We start from the raw sequence: 20,707 nt of genomic DNA, 5'->3' as shown, positions 1-20,707 counted from the left end.
AAAGGTTCAACTCTGTGTGTTGAATGTACACATCACAAAGAAGTTTCTGAGAATGCTTCCGTCTACCTTTTATGTGAAGCTATCCCGTTTCCAATGAAGGCCTCAAAGCAGTCCAAATACCCACTTGCAAATTCTTCAAAAAGAGTGTTTCAAAATTGCTCTATGAAAAGGCATGTTCCACTCAGTGATTTGAAAGCAAGCAACACAAAGAAGTTTTTGATAATGCTTCTGTGTTGTTCTCATATGAAGATATTGCCTTTTTCACCACAGGCCTCAAAGCGCCCCAAATATCCACTTGCAGATGCTACAAACAGAGTGTTTCAAAACTGCTCTATCAACAGAAAGTTTCATCTCTGTGAGTTGAATGCACATAAAAAACAATTTCTGAGAATGCTTCTGTCTAGTTTTTGTTTAAACATATTTCCCTTTTCACCGTAGGCCTCAAAGCGCTACAAATGTCCACCTGCAGATTCTACAAAAAGAGCGTTTCAAAAATGCTCTATCAAAAGAAATGTTCAACTCTGTGACTTGAAGACACACATCACAAAGGGGTTTCTGAGAATGCTTCTGTGTAGTTTTTATGTGAAGATATTTCCTTTTTCACCATAGGCATCAAAGGGCTACAAATGTCCACTTGTGGATACTACAAAAAGAGTGTTTCCAAACTGCTCTAACAAAAGAAAGATTCAACTCTTTGAGTTGAAAGCACACATCACAAAGAAGTTTCTGAGAATGCTTCTGTGAAATATTTAAGTGAAGTTATTTCATTTTACACCATAAGCCTCAAAGCTGACAAAATGTCCACTTGCAAATTCTACAAAAAGAGTTTTTCAAAACTTCTCTATGAAATGGAATGTTCAACCCTGTGAGTTGAAAGCAAACATCACAAAGAATTTTCTGAGAATTCTTCGTTGTAGTTTTTTTGTGAAGGTATTTCCTTTTCAACCAGAAGACTCAAAGCGCTCCAAATGTCCACTTGCAGATTCTACAAAAAGAGTGTTTCAAAACTGCTCTATCAAAAGAAAGTTCAACTCGGTGAGTCGAATGCACACATCACAAAAAAATTTCTGAGAGTTCTTCTGTGAAGTTTTTATGTGAAGATATTTCCTTTTTCAACGTAGGCCTCAAAGAGCTCCAAGTGTCCAATTGCAGATTCTTCAAAAAGAGAGTTTCAAAACTGCTCTATCAAAAGAAAGGTTCAACTCTGTGTGTTGAATGTACACATCACAAAGAAGTTTCTGAGAATGCTTCCGTCTACCATTTATGTGAAGCTATCCCGTTTCCAATGAAGGCCTCAAAGCAGTCCAAATACCCACTTGCAAATTCTTCAAAAAGAGTGTTTCAAAATTGCTCTATGAAAAGGCAGGTTCCACTCAGTGATTTGAAAGCAAGCAACATAAAGAAGTTTTTGAAAATGCTTCTGTGTTGTTCTCATATGAAGATATTGCCTTTTTCACCACAGGCCTCAAAGCGCCCCAAATATCCACTTGCAGATGCTACAAACAGAGTGTTTCAAAACTGCTCTATCAACAGAAAGTTTCATCTCTGTGAGTTGAATGCACATAAAAAACAATTTCTGAGAATGCTTCTGTCTAGTTTTTGTTTAAACATATTTCCCTTTTCACCGTAGGCCTCAAAGCGCTACAAATGTCCACCTGCAGATTCTACAAAAAGAGCGTTTCAAAAATGCTCTATCAAAAGAAATGTTCAACTCTGTGACTTGAAGACACACATCACAAAGGGGTTTCTGAGAATGCTTCTGTGTAGTTTTTATGTGAAGATATTTCCTTTTTCACCATAGGCATCAAAGGGCTACAAATGTCCACTTGTGGATACTACAAAAAGAGTGTTTCCAAACTGCTCTAACAAAAGAAAGATTCAACTCTTTGAGTTGAAAGCACACATCACAAAGAAGTTTCTGAGAATGCTTCTGTGAAATATTTAAGTGAAGTTATTTCATTTTACACCATAAGCCTCAAAGCTGACAAAATGTCCACTTGCAAATTCTACAAAAAGAGTTTTTCAAAACTTCTCTATGAAATGGAATGTTCAACCCTGTAAGTTGAAAGCAAACATCACAAAGAATTTTCTGAGAATTCTTCGTTGTAGTTTTTTTGTGAAGGTATTTCCTTTTCAACCAGAAGACTCAAAGCGCTCCAAATGTCCACTTGCAGATTCTACAAAAAGAGTGTTTCAAAACTGCTCTATCAAAAGAAAGTTCAACTCGGTGAGTTGAATGCACACATCACAAAGAAATTTCTGAGAGTTCTTCTGTGAAGTTTTTATGTGAAGATATTTCCTTTTTCAACGTAGGCCTCAAAGAGCTCCAAGTGTCCAATTGCAGATTCTTCAAAAAGAGAGTTTCAAAACTGCTCTATCAAAAGAAAGGTTCAACTCTGTGTGTTGAATGTACACATCACAAAGAAGTTTCTGAGAATGCTTCCGTCTACCATTTATGTGAAGCTATCCCGTTTCCAATGAAGGCCTCAAAGCAGTCCAAATACCCACTTGCAAATTCTTCAAAAAGAGTGTTTCAAAATTGCTCTATGAAAAGGCATGTTCCACTCAGTGATTTGAAAGCAAGCAACACAAAGAAGTTTTTGAAAATGCTTCTGTGTTGTTCTCATATGAAGATATTGCCTTTTTCACCACAGGCCTCAAAGCGCCCCAAATATCCACTTGCAGATGCTACAAACAGAGTGTTTCAAAACTGCTCTATCAACAGGAAGTTTCATCTCTGTCAGTTGAATGCACATAAAAAAGAATTTCTGAGAATGTTTCTGTCTAGTTTTTGTGTAAACATATTTCCCTTTTCACCGTAGGCCTCAAAGCGCTACAAATGTCCACCTGCAGATTCTACAAAAAGAGCGTTTCAAAAATGCTCTATCAAAAGAAATGTTCAACTCTGTGACTTGAAGACACACATCACAAAGGGGTTTCTGAGAATGCTTCTGTGTAGTTTTTATGTGAAGATATTTCCTTTTTCACCATAGGCATCAAAGGGCTACAAATGTCCACTTGTGGATACTACAAAAAGAGTGTTTCCAAACTGCTCTAACAAAAGAAAGATTCAACTCTTTGAGTTGAAAGCACACATCACAAAGAAGTTTCTGAGAATGCTTCTGTGTAATTTTTAAGTGAAGTTATTTCATTTTACACCATAAGCCTCAAAGCTGACAAAATGTCCACTTGCAAATTCTACAAAAAGAGTTTTTCAAAACTTCTCTATGAAATGGAATGTTCAACCCTGTGAGTTGAAAGCAAACATCACAAAGAATTTTCTGAGAATTCTTCTATGTAGTTTTTTTGTGAAGGTATTTCCTTTTCAACCAGAAGACTCAAAGCGCTCCAAATGTCCACTTGCAGATTCTACAAAAAGAGTGTTTCAAAAATGCTCTATCAAAAGAAAGTTCAACTCAGTAAGTTGAATGCACACATCACAAAGAAATTTCTGAGAGTTCTTCTGTGAAGTTTTTATGTGAAGATATTTCCTTTTTCAACGTAGGCCTCAAAGAGCTCCAAGTGTCCAATTGCAGATTCTACAAAAAGAGTGTTTCAAAACTGCTCTATCAAAAGAAAGGTTCAACTCTGTGTGTTGAATGTACACATCACAAAGAAGTTTCTGAGAATGCTTCCGTCTACCTTTTATGTGAAGCTATCCCGTTTCCAATGAAGGCCTCAAAGCAGTCCAAATACCCACTTGCAAATTCTTCAAAAAGAGTGTTTCAAAATTGCTCTATGAAAAGGCATGTTCCACTCAGTGATTTGAAAGCAAGCAACACAAAGAAGTTTCTGATAATGCTTCTGTGTAGTTCTCATATGAAGATATTGCCTTTTTCACCACAGGCCTCAAAGCGCTCCAAGTATCCACTTGCAGATGCTACAAACAGAGTGTTTCAAAACTGCTCTATCAACAGAAAGTTTCATCTCTGTCAGTTGAATGCACATAAAAAAGAATTTCTGAGAGTGTTTCTGTCTAGTTTTTGTGTAAACATATTTCCCTTTTCACCGTAGGCCTCAAAGCGCTACAAATGTCCACCTGCAGATTCTACAAAAAGAGCGTTTAAAAAATGCTCTATCAAAAGAAATGTTCAACTCTGTGACTTGAAGACACACATCACAAAGGGGTTTCAGAGAATGCTTCTGTGTAGTTTTTATGTGAAGATATTTCCTTTTTCACCATAGGCATCAAAGGGCTACAAATGTCCACTTGTGGATACTACAAAAAGAGTGTTTCCAAACTGCTCTAACAAAAGAAAGATTCAACTCTTTGAGTTGAAAGCACACATCACAAAGAAGTTTCTGAGAATGCTTCTGTGAAATATTTAAGTGAACTTATTTCATTTTACACCATAAGCCTCAAAGCTGACAAAATGTCCACTTGCAAATTCTACAAAAAGAGTTTTTCAAAACTTCTCTATGAAATGGAATGTTCAACCCTGTGAGTTGAAAGCAAACATCACAAAGAATTTTCTGAGAATTCTTCTATGTAGTTTTTTTGTGAAGGTATTTCCTTTTCAACCAGAAGACTCAAAGCGCTCCAAATGTCCACTTGCAGATTCTACAAAAAGAGTGTTTCAAAACTGCTCTATCAAAAGAAAGTTCAACTCGGTGAGTTGAATGCACACATCACAAAGAAATTTCTGAGAGTTCTTCTGTGAAGTTTTTATGTGAAGATATTTCCTTTTTCAACGTAGGCCTCAAAGAGCTCCAAGTGTCCAATTGCAGATTCTTCAAAAAGAGAGTTTCAAAACTGCTCTATCAAAAGAAAGGTTCAACTCTGTGTGTTGAATGTACACATCACAAAGAAGTTTCTGAGAATGCTTCCGTCTACCTTTTATGTGAAGCTATCCCGTTTCCAATGAAGGCCTCAAAGCAGTCCAAATACCCACTTGCAAATTCTTCAAAAAGAGTGTTTCAAAATTGCTCTATGAAAAGGCATGTTCCACTCAGTGATTTGAAAGCAAGCAACACAAAGAAGTTTTTGAAAATGCTTCTGTGTTGTTCTCATATGAAGATATTGCCTTTTTCACCACAGGCCTCAAAGCGCCCCAAATATCCACTTGCAGATGCTACAAACAGAGTGTTTCAAAACTGCTCTATCAACAGAAAGTTTCATCTCTGTCAGTTGAATGCACATAAAAAAAGAATTTCTGAGAATGTTTCTGTCTAGTTTTTGTGTAAACATATTTCCCTTTTCACCGTAGGCCTCAAAGCGCTACAAATGTCCACCTGCAGATTCTACAAAAAGAGCGTTTCAAAAATGCTCTATCAAAAGAAATGTTCAACTCTGTGACTTGAAGACACACATCACAAAGGGGTTTCTGAGAATGCTTCTGTGTAGTTTTTATGTGAAGATATTTCCTTTTTCACCATAGGCATCAAAGGGCTACAAATGTCCACTTGTGGATACTACAAAAAGAGTGTTTCCAAACTGCTCTAACAAAAGAAAGATTCAACTCTTTGAGTTGAAAGCACACATCACAAAGAAGTTTCTGAGAATGCTTCTGTGTAATTTTTAAGTGAAGTTATTTCATTTTACACCATAAGCCTCAAAGCTGACAAAATGTCCACTTGCAAATTCTACAAAAAGAGTTTTTAAAAACTTCTCTATGAAATGGAATGTTCAACCCTGTGAGTTGAAAGCAAACATCACAAAGAATTTTCTGAGAATGCTTCTTTGTAGTTTTTTTGTGAAGGTATTTCCTTTTCAACCAGAAGACTCAAAGCGCTCCAAATGTCCACTTGCAGATTCTACAAAAAGAGTGTTTCAAAACTGCTCTATCAAAAGAAAGTTCAACTCGGTGAGTTGAATGCACACATCACAAAGAAATTTCTGAGAGTTCTTCTGTGAAGTTTTTATGTGAAGATATTTCCTTTTTCAACGTAGGCCTCAAAGAGCTCCAAGTGTCCAATTGCAGATTCTTCAAAAAGAGAGTTTCAAAACTGCTCTATCAAAAGAAAGGTTCAACTCTGTGTGTTGAATGTACACATCACAAAGAAGTTTCTGAGAATGCTTCCGTCTACCTTTTATGTGAAGCTATCCCGTTTCCAATGAAGGCCTCAAAGCAGTCCAAATACCCACTTGCAAATACTTCAAAAAGAGTGTTTCAAAATTGTTCTATGAAAAGGCATGTTCCACTCAGTGATTACAAAGCAAGCAACACAAAGAAGTTTCTGATAATGCTTCTGTGTAGTTCTCATATGAAGATATTGCCTTTTTCACCACAGGCTTCAAAGCGCCCCAAGTATCCACTTGCAGATGCTACAAACAGAGTGTTTCAAAACTGTTCTATCAACAGAAAGTTTCATCTCTGTCAGTTGAATGCACATAAAAAAGAATTTCTGAGAATGTTTCTGTCTAGTTTTTGTGTAAACATATTTCCCTTTTCACCGTAGGCCTCAAAGCGCTACAAATGTCCACCTGCAGATTCTACAAAAAGAGCGTTTCAAAAATGCTCTATCAAAAGAAATGTTCAACTCTGTGACTTGAAGACACACATCACAAAGGGGTTTCTGAGAATGCTTCTGTGTAGTTTTTATGTGAAGATATTTCCTTTTTCACCATAGGCATCAAAGGGCTACAAATGTCCACTTGTGGATACTACAAAAAGAGTGTTTCCAAACTGCTCTAACAAAAGAAAGATTCAACTCTTTGAGTTGAAAGCACACATCACAAAGAAGTTTCTGAGAATGCTTCTGTGTAATTTTTAAGTGAAGTTATTTCATTTTACACCATAAGCCTCAAAGCTGACAAAATGTCCACTTGCAAATTCTACAAAAAGAGTTTTTCGAAACTTCTCTATGAAATGGAATGTTCAACCCTGTGAGTTGAAAGCAAACATCACAAAGAATTTTCTGAGAATGCTTCTTTGTAGTTTTTTTGTGAAGGTATTTCCTTTTCAACCAGAAGACTCAAAGCGCTCCAAATGTCCACTTGCAGATTCTACAAAAAGAGTATTTCAAAACTGCTCTATCAAAAGAAAGTTCAACTCGGTGAGTTGAATGCACACATCACAAAGAAATTTCTGAGAGTTCTTCTGTGAAGTTTTTATGTGAAGATATTTCCTTTTTCAACGTAGGCCACAAAGAGCTCCAAGTGTCCAATTGCAGATTCTTCAAAAAGAGAGTTTCAAAACTGCTCTATCAAAAGAAAGGTTCAACTCTGTGTGTTGAATGTACACATCTCAAAGAAGTTTCTGAGAATGCTTCCGTCTACCTTTTATGTGAAGCTATCCCGTTTCCAATGAAGGCCTCAAAGCAGTCCAAATACCCACTTGCAAATTCTTCAAAAAGAGTGTTTCAAAATTGCTCTATGAAAAGGCATGTTCCACTCAGTGATTTGAAAGCAAGCAACACAAAGAAGTTTTTGATAATGCTTCTGTGTTGTTCTCATATGAAGATATTGCCTTTTTCACCACAGGCCTCAAAGCGCCCCAAATATCCACTTGCAGATGCTACAAACAGAGTGTTTCAAAACTGCTCTATCAACAGAAAGTTTCATCTCTGTGAGTTGAATGCACATAAAAAACAATTTCTGAGAATGCTTCTGTCTAGTTTTTGTTTAAACATATTTCCCTTTTCACCGTAGGCCTCAAAGCGCTACAAATGTCCACCTGCAGATTCTACAAAAAGAGCGTTTCAAAAATGCTCTATCAAAAGAAATGTTCAACTCTGTGACTTGAAGACACACATCACAAAGGGGTTTCTGAGAATGCTTCTGTGTAGTTTTTATGTGAAGATATTTCCTTTTTCACCATAGGCATCAAAGGGCTACAAATGTCCACTTGTGGATACTACAAAAAGAGTGTTTCCAAACTGCTCTAACAAAAGAAAGATTCAACTCTTTGAGTTGAAAGCACACATCACAAAGAAGTTTCTGAGAATGCTTCTGTGAAATATTTAAGTGAAGTTATTTCATTTTACACCATAAGCCTCAAAGCTGACAAAATGTCCACTTGCAAATTCTACAAAAAGAGTTTTTCAAAACTTCTCTATGAAATGGAATGTTCAACCCTGTGAGTTGAAAGCAAACATCACAAAGAATTTTCTGAGAATTCTTCGTTGTAGTTTTTTTGTGAAGGTATTTCCTTTTCAACCAGAAGACTCAAAGCGCTCCAAATGTCCACTTGCAGATTCTACAAAAAGAGTGTTTCAAAACTGCTCTATCAAAAGAAAGTTCAACTCGGTGAGTTGAATGCACACATCACAAAGAAATTTCTGAGAGTTCTTCTGTGAAGTTTTTATGTGAAGATATTTCCTTTTTCAACGTAGGCCTCAAAGAGCTCCAAGTGTCCAATTGCAGATTCTTCAAAAAGAGAGTTTCCAAACTGCTCTATCAAAAGAAAGGTTCAACTCTGTGTGTTGAATGTACACATCACAAAGAATTTTCTGAGAATGCTTCCGTCTACCTTTTATGTGAAGCTATCCCGTTTCCAATGAAGGCCTCAAAGCAGTCCAAATACCCACTTGCAAATTCTTCAAAAAGAGTGTTTCAAAATTGCTCTATGAAAAGGCATGTTCCACTCAGTGATTTGAAAGCAAGCAACACAAAGAAGTTTTTGAAAATGCTTCTGTGTTGTTCTCATATGAAGATATTGCCTTTTTCACCACAGGCCTCAAAGCGCCCCAAATATCCACTTGCAGATGCTACAAACAGAGTGTTTCAAAACTGCTCTATCAACAGAAAGTTTCATCTCTGTCAGTTGAATGCACATAAAAAAGAATTTCTGAGAATGTTTCTGTCTAGTTTTTGTGTAAACATATTTCCCTTTTCACCGTAGGCCTCAAAGCGCTACAAATGTCCACCTGCAGATTCTACAAAAAGAGCGTTTCAAAAATGCTCTATCAAAAGAAAAGTCCAACTCTGTGACTTGAAGACACACATCACAAAGGGGTTTCTGAGAATGCTTCTGTGTAGTTTTTATGTGAAGATATTTCCTTTTTCACCATAGGCATCAAAGGGCTACAAATGTCCACTTGTGGATACTACAAAAAGAGTGTTTCCAAACTGCTCTAACAAAAGAAAGATTCAACTCTTTGAGTTGAAAGCACACATCACAAAGAAGTTTCTGAGAATGCTTCTGTGAAATATTTAAGTGAAGTTATTTCATTTTACACCATAAGCCTCAAAGCTGACAAAATGTCCACTTGCAAATTCTACAAAAAGAGTTTTTCAAAACTTCTCTATGAAATGGAATGTTCAACCCTGTGAGTTGAAAGCAAACATCACAAAGAATTTTCTGAGAATGCTTCTTTGTAGTTTATTTGTGAAGGTATTTCCTTTTCAACCAGAAGACTCAAAGCGCTCCAAATGTCCACTTGCAGATTCTACAAAAAGAGTATTTCAAAACTGCTCTATCAAAAGAAAGTTCAACTCGGTGAGTTGAATGCACACATCACAAAGAAATTTCTGAGAGTTCTTCTGTGAAGTTTTTATGTGAAGATATTTCCTTTTTCAACGTAGGCCACAAAGAGCTCCAAGTGTCCAATTGCAGATTCTTCAAAAAGAGAGTTTCAAAACTGCTCTATCAAAAGAAAGGTTAAACTCTGTGTGTTGAATGTACACATCACAAAGAAGTTTCTGAGAATGGTTCCGTCTACCTTTTATGTGAAGCTATCCCGTTTCCAATGAAGGCCTCAAAGCAGTCCAAATACCCACTTGCAAATTCTTCAAAAAGAGTGTTTCAAAATTGCTCTATGAAAAGGCATGTTCCACTCAGTGATTTGAAAGCAAGCAACACAAAGAAGTTTTTGATAATGCTTCTGTGTTGTTCTCATATGAAGATATTGCCTTTTTCACCACAGGCCTCAAAGCGCCCCAAATATCCACTTGCAGATGCTACAAACAGAGTGTTTCAAAACTGCTCTATCAACAGAAAGTTTCATCTCTGTGAGTTGAATGCACATAAAAAAGAATTTCTGAGAATGCTTCTGTCTAGTTTTTGTTTAAACATATTTCCCTTTTCACCGTAGGCCTCAAAGCGCTACAAATGTCCACCTGCAGATTCTACAAAAAGAGCGTTTCAAAAATGCTCTATCAAAAGAAATGTTCAACTCTGTGACTTGAAGACACACATCACAAAGGGGTTTCTGAGAATGCTTCTGTGTAGTTTTTATGTGAAGATATTTCCTTTTTCACCATAGGCATCAAAGGGCTACAAATGTCCACTTGTGGATACTACAAAAAGAGTGTTTCCAAACTGCTCTAACAAAAGAAAGATTCAACTCTTTGAGTTGAAAGCACACATCACAAAGAAGTTTCTGAGAATGCTTCTGTGAAATATTTAAGTGAAGTTATTTCATTTTACACCATAAGCCTCAAAGCTGACAAAATGTCCACTTGCAAATTCTACAAAAAGAGTTTTTCAAAACTTCTCTATGAAATGGAATGTTCAACCCTGTGAGTTGAAAGCAAACATCACAAAGAATTTTCTGAGAATTCTTCGTTGTAGTTTTTTTGTGAAGGTATTTCCTTTTCAACCAGAAGACTCAAAGCGCTCCAAATGTCCACTTGCAGATTCTACAAAAAGAGTGTTTCAAAACTGCTCTATCAAAAGAAAGTTCAACTCGGTGAGTTGAATGCACACATCACAAAGAAATTTCTGAGAGTTCTTCTGTGAAGTTTTTATGTGAAGATATTTCCTTTTTCAACGTAGGCCTCAAAGAGCTCCAAGTGTCCAATTGCAGATTCTTCAAAAAGAGAGTTTCAAAACTGCTCTATCAAAAGAAAGGTTCAACTCTGTGTGTTGAATGTACACATCACAAAGAAGTTTCTGAGAATGCTTCCGTCTACCTTTTATGTGAAGCTATCCCGTTTCCAATGAAGGCCTCAAAGCAGTCCAAATACCCACTTGCAAATTCTTCAAAAAGAGTGTTTCAAAATTGCTCTATGAAAAGGCATGTTCCACTCAGTGATTTGAAAGCAAGCAACACAAAGAAGTTTTTGAAAATGCTTCTGTGTTGTTCTCATATGAAGATATTGCCTTTTTCACCACAGGCCTCAAAGCGCCCCAAATATCCACTTGCAGATGCTACAAACAGAGTGTTTCAAAACTGCTCTATCAACAGAAAGTTTCATCTCTGTCAGTTGAATGCACATAAAAAAGAATTTCTGAGAATGTTTCTGTCTAGTTTTTGTGTAAACATATTTCCCTTTTCACCGTAGGCCTCAAAGCGCTACAAATGTCCACCTGCAGATTCTACAAAAAGAGCGTTTCAAAAATGCTCTATCAAAAGAAATGTCCAACTCTGTGACTTGAAGACACACATCACAAAGGGGTTTCTGAGAATGCTTCTGTGTAGTTTTTATGTGAAGATATTTCCTTTTTCACCATAGGCATCAAAGGGCTACAAATGTCCACTTGTGGATACTACAAAAAGAGTGTTTCCAAACTGCTCTAACAAAAGAAAGATTCAACTCTTTGAGTTGAAAGCACACATCACAAAGAAGTTTCTGAGAATGCTTCTGTGAAATATTTAAGTGAAGTTATTTCATTTTACACCATAAGCCTCAAAGCTGACAAAATGTCCACTTGCAAATTCTACAAAAAGAGTTTTTCAAAACTTCTCTATGAAATGGAATGTTCAACCCTGTGAGTTGAAAGCAAACATCACAAAGAATTTTCTGAGAATTCTTCTTTGTAGTTTTTTTGTGAAGGTATTTCCTTTTCAACCAGAAGACTCAAAGCGCTCCAAATGTCCACTTGCAGATTCTACAAAAAGAGTGTTTCAAAACTGCTCTATCAAAAGAAAGTTCAACTCGGTGAGTTGAATGCACACATCACAAAGAAATTTCTGAGAGTTCTTCTGTGAAGTTTTTATGTGAAGATATTTCCTTTTTCAACGTAGGCCACAAAGAGCTCCAAGTGTCCAATTGCAGATTCTTCAAAAAGAGAGTTTCAAAACTGCTCTATCAAAAGAAAGGTTCAACTCTGTGTGTTGAATGTACACATCACAAAGAAGTTTCTGAGAATGGTTCCGTCTACCTTTTATGTGAAGCTATCCCGTTTCCAATGAAGGCCTCAAAGCAGTCCAAATACCCACTTGCAAATTCTTCAAAAAGAGTGTTTCAAAATTGCTCTATGAAAAGGCATGTTCCACTCAGTGATTTGAAAGCAAGCAACACAAAGAAGTTTTTGATAATGCTTCTGTGTTGTTCTCATATGAAGATATTGCCTTTTTCACCACAGGCCTCAAAGCGCCCCAAATATCCACTTGCAGATGCTACAAACAGAGTGTTTCAAAACTGCTCTATCAACAGAAAGTTTCATCTCTGTGAGTTGAATGCACATAAAAAAGAATTTCTGAGAATGCTTCTGTCTAGTTTTTGTTTAAACATATTTCCCTTTTCACCGTAGGCCTCAAAGCGCTACAAATGTCCACCTGCAGATTCTACAAAAAGAGCGTTTCAAAAATGCTCTATCAAAAGAAATGTTCAACTCTGTGACTTGAAGACACACATCACAAAGGGGTTTCTGAGAATGCTTCTGTGTAGTTTTTATGTGAAGATATTTCCTTTTTCACCATAGGCATCAAAGGGCTACAAATGTCCACTTGTGGATACTACAAAAAGAGTGTTTCCAAACTGCTCTAACAAAAGAAAGATTCAACTCTTTGAGTTGAAAGCACACATCACAAAGAAGTTTCTGAGAATGCTTCTGTGAAATATTTAAGTGAAGTTATTTCATTTTACACCATAAGCCTCAAAGCTGACAAAATGTCCACTTGCAAATTCTACAAAAAGAGTTTTTCAAAACTTCTCTATGAAATGGAATGTTCAACCCTGTGAGTTGAAAGCAAACATCACAAAGAATTTTCTGAGAATTCTTCGTTGTAGTTTTTTTGTGAAGGTATTTCCTTTTCAACCAGAAGACTCAAAGCGCTCCAAATGTCCACTTGCAGATTCTACAAAAAGAGTGTTTCAAAACTGCTCTATCAAAAGAAAGTTCAACTCGGTGAGTTGAATGCACACATCACAAAGAAATTTCTGAGAGTTCTTCTGTGAAGTTTTTATGTGAAGATATTTCCTTTTTCAACGTAGGCCTCAAAGAGCTCCAAGTGTCCAATTGCAGATTCTTCAAAAAGAGAGTTTCAAAACTGCTCTATCAAAAGAAAGGTTCAACTCTGTGTGTTGAATGTACACATCACAAAGAAGTTTCTGAGAATGCTTCCGTCTACCTTTTATGTGAAGCTATCCCGTTTCCAATGAAGGCCTCAAAGCAGTCCAAATACCCACTTGCAAATTCTTCAAAAAGAGTGTTTCAAAATTGCTCTATGAAAAGGCATGTTCCACTCAGTGATTTGAAAGCAAGCAACACAAAGAAGTTTTTGAAAATGCTTCTGTGTTGTTCTCATATGAAGATATTGCCTTTTTCACCACAGGCCTCAAAGCGCCCCAAATATCCACTTGCAGATGCTACAAACAGAGTGTTTCAAAACTGCTCTATCAACAGAAAGTTTCATCTCTGTCAGTTGAATGCACATAAAAAAGAATTTCTGAGAATGTTTCTGTCTAGTTTTTGTGTAAACATATTTCCCTTTTCACCGTAGGCCTCAAAGCGCTACAAATGTCCACCTGCAGATTCTACAAAAAGAGCGTTTCAAAAATGCTCTATCAAAAGAAATGTCCAACTCTGTGACTTGAAGACACACATCACAAAGGGGTTTCTGAGAATGCTTCTGTGTAGTTTTTATGTGAAGATATTTCCTTTTTCACCATAGGCATCAAAGGGCTACAAATGTCCACTTGTGGATACTACAAAAAGAGTGTTTCCAAACTGCTCTAACAAAAGAAAGATTCAACTCTTTGAGTTGAAAGCACACATCACAAAGAAGTTTCTGAGAATGCTTCTGTGAAATATTTAAGTGAAGTTATTTCATTTTACACCATAAGCCTCAAAGCTGACAAAATGTCCACTTGCAAATTCTACAAAAAGAGTTTTTCAAAACTTCTCTATGAAATGGAATGTTCAACCCTGTGAGTTGAAAGCAAACATCACAAAGAATTTTCTGAGAATTCTTCTTTGTAGTTTTTTTGTGAAGGTATTTCCTTTTCAACCAGAAGACTCAAAGCGCTCCAAATGTCCACTTGCAGATTCTACAAAAAGAGTGTTTCAAAACTGCTCTATCAAAAGAAAGTTCAACTCGGTGAGTTGAATGCACACATCACAAAGAAATTTCTGAGAGTTCTTCTGTGAAGATTTTATGTGAAGATATTTCCTTTTTCAACGTAGGCCTCAAAGAGCTCCAAGTGTCCAATTGCAGATTCTTCAAAAAGAGAGTTTCAAAACTGCTCTATCAAAAGAAAGGTTCAACTCTGTGTGTTGAATGTACACATCACAAAGAAGTTTCTGACAATGCTTCCGTCTACCATTTATGTGAAGCTATCCCGTTTCCAATGAAGGCCTCAAAGCAGTCCAAATACCCACTTGCAAATTCTTCAAAAAGAGTGTTTCAAAATTGCTCTATGAAAAGGCATGTTCCACTCAGTGATTTGAAAGCAAGCAACACAAAGAAGTTTTTGAAAATGCTTCTGTGTTGTTCTCATATGAAGATATTGCCTTTTTCACCACAGGCCTCAAAGCGCCCCAAATATCCACTTGCAGATGCTACAAACAGAGTGTTTCAAAACTGCTCTATCAACAGAAAGTTTCATCTCTGTCAGTTGAATGCACATAAAAAAGAATTTCAGAGAATGTTTCTGTCTAGTTTTTGTGTAAACATATTTCCCTTTTCACCGTAGGCCTCAAAGCGCTACAAATGTCCACCTGCAGATTCTACAAAAAGAGCGTTTCAAAAATGCTCTATCAAAAGAAATGTTCAACTCTGTGACTTGAAGACACACATCACAAAGGGGTTTCTGAGAATGCTTCTGTGTAGTTTTTATGTGAAGATATTTCCTTTTTCACCATAGGCATCAAAGGGCTACAAATGTCCACTTGTGGATAATACAAAAAGAGTGTTTCCAAACTGCTCTAACAAAAGAAAGATTCAACTCTTTGAGTTGAAAGCACACATCACAAAGAAGTTTCTGAGAATGCTTCTGTGTAATTTTTAAGTGAAGTTATTTCATTTTACACCATAAGCCTCAAAGCTGACAAAATGTCCACTTGCAAATTCTACAAAAAGAGTTTTTCAAAACTTCTCTATGAAATGGAATGTTCAACCCTGTGAGTTGAAAGCAAACATCACAAAGAATTTTCTGAGAATGCTTCTTTGTAGTTTTTTTGTGAAGGTATTTCCTTTTCAACCAGAAGACTCAAAGCGCTCCAAATGTCCACTTGCAGATTCTACAAAAAGAGTATTTCAAAACTGCTCTATCAAAAGAAAGTTCAACTCGGTGAGTTGAATGCACACATCACAAAGAAATTTCTGAGAGTTCTTCTGTGAAGTTTTTATGTGAAGATATTTCCTTTTTCAACGTAGGCCACAAAGAGCTCCAAGTGTCCAATTGCAGATTCTTCAAAAAGAGAGTTTCAAAACTGCTCTATCAAAAGAAAGGTTCAACTCTGTGTGTTGAATGTACACATCACAAAGAAGTTTCTGAGAATGCTTCCGTCTACCTTTTATGTGAAGCTATCCCGTTTCCAATGAAGGCCTCAAAGCAGTCCAAATACCCACTTGCAAATTCTTCAAAAAGAGTGTTTCAAAATTGCTCTATGAAAAGGCATGTTCCACTCAGTGATTTGAAAGCAAGCAACACAAAGAAGTTTTTGATAATGCTTCTGTGTTGTTCTCATATGAAGATATTGCCTTTTTCACCACAGGCCTCAAAGCGCCCCAAATATCCACTTGCAGATGCTACAAACAGAGTGTTTCAAAACTGCTCTATCAACAGAAAGTTTCATCTCTGTGAGTTGAATGCACATAAAAAACAATTTCTGAGAATGCTTCTGTCTAGTTTTTGTTTAAACATATTTCCCTTTTCACCGTAGGCCTCAAAGCGCTACAAATGTCCACCTGCAGATTCTACAAGAAGAGCGTTTCAAAAATGCTCTATCAAAAGAAATGTTCAACTCTGTGACTTGAAGACACACATCACAAAGGGGTTTCTGAGAATGCTTCTGTGTAGTTTTTATGTGAAGATATTTCCTTTTTCACCATAGGCATCAAAGGGCTACAAATGTCCACTTGTGGATACTACAAAAAGAGTGTTTCCAAACTGCTCTAACAAAAGAAAGATTCAACTCTTTGAGTTGAAAGCACACATCACAAAGAAGTTTCTGAGAATGCTTCTGTGAAATATTTAAGTGAAGTTATTTCATTTTACACCATAAGCCTCAAAGCTGACAAAATGTCCACTTGCAAATTCTACAAAAAGAGTTTTTCAAAACTTCTCTATGAAATGGAATGTTCAACCCTGTGAGTTGAAAGCAAACATCACAAAGAATTTTCTGAGAATTCTTCGTTGTAGTTTTTTTGTGAAGGTATTTCCTTTTCAACCAGAAGACTCAAAGCGCTCCAAATGTCCACTTGCAGATTCTACAAAAAGAGTGTTTCAAAACTGCTCTATCAAAAGAAAGTTCAACTCGGTGAGTTGAATGCACACATCACAAAGAAATTTCTGAGAGTTCTTCTGTGAAGTTTTTATGTGAAGATATTTCCTTTTTCAACGTAGGCCTCAAAGAGCTCCAAGTGTCCAATTGCAGATTCTTCAAAAAGAGAGTTTCAAAACTGCTCTATCAAAAGAAAGGTTCAACTCTGTGTGTTGAATGTACACATCACAAAGAATTTTCTGAGAATGCTTCCGTCTACCTTTTATGTGAAGCTATCCCGTTTCCAATGAAGGCCTCAAAGCAGTCCAAATACCCACTTGCAAATTCTTCAAAAAGAGTGTTTCAAAATTGCTCTATGAAAAGGCATGTTCCACTCAGTGATTTGAAAGCAAGCAACACAAAGAAGTTTTTGAAAATGCTTCTGTGTTGTTCTCATATGAAGATATTGCCTTTTTCACCACAGGCCTCAAAGCGCCCCAAATATCCACTTGCAGATGCTACAAACAGAGTGTTTCAAAACTGCTCTATCAACAGAAAGTTTCATCTCTGTCAGTTGAATGCACATAAAAAAGAATTTCTGAGAATGTTTCTGTCTAGTTTTTGTGTAAACATATTTCCCTTTTCACCGTAGGCCTCAAAGCGCTACAAATGTCCACCTGCAGATTCTACAAAAAGAGCGTTTCAAAAATGCTCTATCAAAAGAAATGTCCAACTCTGTGACTTGAAGACACACATCACAAAGGGGTTTCTGAGAATGCTTCTGTGTAGTTTTTATGTGAAGATATTTCCTTTTTCACCATAGGCATCAAAGGGCTACAAATGTCCACTTGTGGATACTACAAAAAGAGTGTTTCCAAACTGCTCTAACAAAAGAAAAATTCAACTCTTTGAGTTGAAAGCACACATCACAAAGAAGTTTCTGAGAATGCTTCTGTGAAATATTTAAGTGAAGTTATTTCATTTTACACCATAAGCCTCAAAGCTGACAAAATGTCCACTTGCAAATTCTACAAAAAGAGTTTTTCAAAACTTCTCTATGAAATGGAATGTTCAACCCTGTGAGTTGAAAGCAAACATCACAAAGAATTTTCTGAGAATTCTTCTTTGTAGTTTTTTTGTGAAGGTATTTCCTTTTCAACCAGAAGACTCAAAGCGCTCCAAATGTCCACTTGCAGATTCTACAAAAAGAGTGTTTCAAAACTGCTCTATCAAAAGAAAGTTCAACTCGGTGAGTTGAATGCACACATCACAAAGAAATTTCTGAGAGTTCTTCTGTGAAGATTTTATGTGAAGATATTTCCTTTTTCAACGTAGGCCTCAAAGAGCTCCAAGTGTCCAATTGCAGATTCTTCAAAAAGAGAGTTTCAAAACTGCTCTATCAAAAGAAAGGTTCAACTCTGTGTGTTGAATGTACACATCACAAAGAAGTTTCTGACAATGCTTCCGTCTACCATTTATGTGAAGCTATCCCGTTTCCAATGAAGGCCTCAAAGCAGTCCAAATACCCACTTGCAAATTCTTCAAAAAGAGTGTTTCAAAATTGCTCTATGAAAAGGCATGTTCCACTCAGTGATTTGAAAGCAAGCAACACAAAGAAGTTTTTGAAAATGCTTCTGTGTTGTTCTCATATGAAGATATTGCCTTTTTCACCACAGGCCTCAAAGCGCCCCAAATATCCACTTGCAGATGCTACAAACAGAGTGTTTCAAAACTGCTCTATCAACAGAAAGTTTCATCTCTGTCAGTTGAATGCACATAAAAAAGAATTTCTGAGAATGTTTCTGTCTAGTTTTTGTGTAAACATATTTCCCTTTTCACCGTAGGCCTCAAAGCGCTACAAATGTCCACCTGCAGATTCTACAAAAAGAGCGTTTCAAAAATGCTCTATCAAAAGAAATGTCCAACTCTGTGACTTGAAGACACACATCACAAAGGGGTTTCTGAGAATGCTTCTGTGTAGTTTTTATGTGAAGATATTTCCTTTTTCACCATAGGCATCAAAGGGCTACAAATGTCCACTTGTGGATACTACAAAAAGAGTGTTTCCAAACTGCTCTAACAAAAGAAAGATTCAACTCTTTGAGTTGAAAGCACACATCACAAAGAAGTTTCTGAGAATGCTTCTGTGAAATATTTAAGTGAAGTTATTTCATTTTACACCATAAGCCTCAAAGCTGACAAAATGTCCACTTGCAAATTCTACAAAAAGAGTTTTTCAAAACTTCTCTATGAAATGGAATGTTCAACCCTGTGAGTTGAAAGCAAACATCACAAAGAATTTTCTGAGAATTCTTCTTTGTAGTTTTTTTGTGAAGGTATTTCCTTTTCAACCAGAAGACTCAAAGCGCTCCAAATGTCCACTTGCAGATTCTACAAAAAGAGTGTTTCAAAACTGCTCTATCAAAAGAAAGTTCAACTCGGTGAGTTGAATGCACACATCACAAAGAAATTTCTGAGAGTTCTTCTGTGAAGATTTTATGTGAAGATATTTCCTTTTTCAACGTAGGCCTCAAAGAGCTCCAAGTGTCCAATTGCAGATTCTTCAAAAAGAGAGTTTCAAAACTGCTCTATCAAAAGAAAGGTTCAACTCTGTGTGTTGAATGTACACATCACAAAGAAGTTTCTGACAATGCTTCCGTCTACCATTTATGTGAAGCTATCCCGTTTCCAATGAAGGCCTCAAAGCAGTCCAAATACCCACTTGCAAATTCTTCAAAAAGAGTGTTTCAAAATTGCTCTATGAAAAGGCATGTTCCACTCAGTGATTTGAAAGCAAGCAACACAAAGAAGTTTTTGAAAATGCTTCTGTGTTGTTCTCATATGAAGATATTGCCTTTTTCACCACAGGCCTCAAAGCGCCCCAAATATCCACTTGCAGATGCTACAAACAGAGTGTTTCAAAACTGCTCTATCAACAGAAAGTTTCATCTCTGTCAGTTGAATGCACATAAAAAAGAATTTCAGAGAATGTTTCTGTCTAGTTTTTGTGTAAACATATTTCCCTTTTCACCGTAGGCCTCAAAGCGCTACAAATGTCCACCTGCAGATTCTACAAAAAGAGCGTTTCAAAAATGCTCTATCAAAAGAAATGTTCAACTCTGTGACTTGAAGACACACATCACAAAGGGGTTTCTGAGAATGCTTCTGTGTAGTTTTTATGTGAAGATATTTCCTTTTTCACCATAGGCATCAAAGGGCTACAAATGTCCACTTGTGGATACTACAAAAAGAGTGTTTCCAAACTGCTCTAACAAAAGAAAGATTCAACTCTTTGAGTTGAAAGCACACATCACAAAGAAGTTTCTGAGAATGCTTCTGTGTAATTTTTAAGTGAAGTTATTTCATTTTACACCATAAGCCTCAAAGCTGACAAAATGTCCACTTGCAAATTCTACAAAAAGAGTTTTTCGAAACTTCTCTATGAAATGGAATGTTCAACCCTGTGAGTTGAAATCAAACATCACAAAGAATTTTCTGAGAATGCTTCTTTGTAGTTTTTTTGTGAAGATATTTCCTTTTCAACCAGAAGACTCAAAGCGCTCCAAATGTCCACTTGCAGATTCTACAAAAAGAGTGTTTCAAAACTGCTCTATCAAAAGAAAGTTCAACTCGGTGAGTTGAATGCACACATCACAAAGAAATTTCTGAGAGTTCTTCTGTGAAGTTTTTATGTGAAGATATTTCCTTTTTCAACGTAGGCCTCAAAGAGCTCCAAGTGTCCAATTGCAGATTCTTCAAAAAGAGAGTTTCAAAACTGCTCTATCAAAAGAAAGGTTCAACTCTGTGTGTTGAATGTACACATCACAAAGAAGTTTCTGAGAATGCTTCCGTCTACCTTTTATGTGAAGCTATCCCGTTTCCAATGAAGGCCTCAAAGCAGTCCAAATACCCACTTGCAAATTCTTCAAAAAGAGTGTTTCAAAATTGCTCTATGAAAAGGCATGTTCCACTCAGTGATTTGAAAGCAAGCAACACAAAGAAGTTTTTGATAATGCTTCTGTGTTGTTCTCATATGAAGATATTGCCTTTTTCACCACAGGCCTCAAAGCGCCCCAAATATCCACTTGCAGATGCTACAAACAGAGTGTTTCAAAACAGCTCTATCAACAGAAAGTTTCATCTCTGTGAGTTGAATGCACATAAAAAACAATTTCTGAGAATGCTTCTGTCTAGTTTTTGTTTAAACATATTTCCCTTTTCACCGTAGGCCT

Source organism: Pan paniscus, chromosome 21 (assembly GCF_029289425.2).
Source record: "Pan paniscus chromosome 21, NHGRI_mPanPan1-v2.0_pri, whole genome shotgun sequence".
NCBI classification, from domain to species: Eukaryota; Metazoa; Chordata; class Mammalia; order Primates; family Hominidae; genus Pan; species Pan paniscus.
Note: the sequence above shows the minus strand (reverse complement) of the source record.